Here is a 2346-nt window from a genome sequence, read left to right on the forward strand (position 1 = left end):
GACCTCCATCCCAAAATCCATCCCTGACCTTCATCCCAAAATCCATCCCAGACCTTCATCCCAAAATCCATCCCCCACCTTCATCCCACATCTTCAGTACAGACCTCCGTCCCTGGTTGGGTCTTCTCTCCATCCCAGACCTCCATCCCAAACCTTCATCCCAAACCTTCATCTCAAAATCCATCCCAGACCTCCATCCCAAATCTTCATCCCAAAATCCATCCCAAATCTCCATCCTCGGCTGTGTGCTCCATCCCAGACCATCATCCCAGAAATTCATCCCTGGCTGTGATCTCCACACTGACCTTCAGCCCTGGCCGCATCCTCCATCCCCGACCTTCATCCCAAAATCCATCCCAAAATCCTTCCCAAACCTTCATCCCAAAATCCATCCCAGACCTTCATCCCAAAATCCATCCCAAAATCCTTCCCAAACCTTCATCCCAAAATCCATCCCAAACCTTCATCCCAAAATCCTTCCCAAACCCCTCCCTGCCCTCTATCCCCAACCTCCATCCCAGAAATTCATCCCAAATCTCCATCCTCGGGTGGGTCCTCCATCCCAAAATCCATCCCTGCCCTCCATCCGTGGCCGCAGCTGCTCTGGGAATTCCATCCCCCAGATCCCCCCAAAATCCCCTCAATTCCCCCCAAATCCCCCCAAATCCCCGCTTTGTCCCAAGATTTGGGGGAATTTGGGGTGGATTTGGGGGGGATTTAGGGTGAATATGGGGGGATTTGGGGGATCTGTGAGGGTTTGGGGGATTTGGGGGATTATCCCAAAATCCATCCCTGACCTTCATCCCAAAATCCATCCCAAAACCCCTCCCTGCCCTCTATCCCCAACCTCCATCCCAGAAATCCATCCCAAATCTCCATCCTCGGCTGGGTCCTCCATCCCAAAATTCATCCCAAAATCCCTCCATCCGTGGCCGCAGCTGCTCTGGGAATTCCATCCCCCAGATCCCCCCCCAAATCCCCGCTTTGTCCCAAGATTTGGGGGAATTTGGGGTGGATTTGGGGGGGATTTAGGGTGAATATGGGGGGATTTAGGGGATTTTGATTGGATTTGGGGGGATTTGAGAGGATTTAGGGGGGATTTGGGGCTGATTTGGGAGTTTTTGGCGGGATTTGCGGGGATCTGAGGGGGATTTGGGTCGGATTTGGGGGGATTTAGGGCAGATTTTGGGGGGATTTGGGGGATTTGGGTTGGATTCGGGGAGATCTGAGGGGGATTTGGGCCGGATTTGGGGGGATTTAGGGCAGATTTTGGGGGGATTTGGGGCAGAGTTGGAGGGATCTGGGGCTTTTGGAGGGAATTTGGGGGGGTTTAAGGCAGATTTGGGGTGGATTTGGGGTGGATTTAGGGTGGATTTGGGGGGGATTTGGGGCAGATTTGGGGGGATTTAGGGTGGATTTGGGGTGGATTTAGGGTGAATATGGGGGGATTTGGAGGAATTTGGGGGTGTTTGGGGGATTTAGGGCAGATTTGGGGCGGATTTAGGGCGGATTTGGGGTGGAAGTTCCCGCCGCGGGGTCGGGATGAGGCCCTGAAGCCGCTTTTGCTCAAACCGAGAAGAATAAAAAAAGCGACTTTGGGGAGAAAACTTTAATCAATGCACAAGCGTTATCAATTTATAAACTTCCATCAATTTATAAACGCTTTCAATTTATAAACATGAACAACAAACATTTCCCGCCCTTTCCCCTCAGGCCCCGCCGCCATCTTGGCGGTGACAGCTGACGCCACTTCCGGCGCCTCCCTGTGACGTCACTCCCGGTTCCGGCGCGGCTGTGGCGGAGCGAGGCGGCCCCGGGAGGTACCGGGCGGGCCCGGGGGGGATTTGGGGCTCCCGGGGGGGATTTGGGGGTCCCCAAGGGGCTCGGGAGGTGCCCGGGGTGCGGCGGGAGGGAGCGGGGGCGGTTCTGCCGCGGCCCCGGGGGTGGAACCGGGACTTTTCCCGTTCCGCTGCCTCCGTTACCGACCGCTCTCCCCTTCCCGCTTTGCTCCCGTTCCTTTCCCGCTCCGCTTTTCCTTCTCTTCCCGTCCCTTTGCCCCTCTCCGCCCCTTTTCCCTCCCCTTTCCCTCCCGGGTTTCCCTTTTCCCCTTTTCTTTCCTTTCTCTCTTTTTCTCCTTTTCCTTTTCTCTCTTTTTTCCCCTTTTCCCGCTTTTTCCTCTTTTTTCTCCTTTTTCCCATTTCCGTTTCCCATATTCCCATTTTTCCTTTTTCCCCATTTCCCCCTTTTCCCCTTCCCCCCCTTTTTTTTCCCATTTTCCCCCTTTTTTTCTCATTTTCCCCATTGCCTTTCTCCATTTCCCCATTTCCCTTTTTCCCTTTTTTCCCC

This window comes from Onychostruthus taczanowskii, unplaced genomic scaffold (genome assembly GCF_017590055.1).
Source record: "Onychostruthus taczanowskii isolate IOZ18803 unplaced genomic scaffold, ASM1759005v1 scaffold369, whole genome shotgun sequence".
NCBI lineage: Eukaryota > Metazoa > Chordata > Aves > Passeriformes > Passeridae > Onychostruthus > Onychostruthus taczanowskii.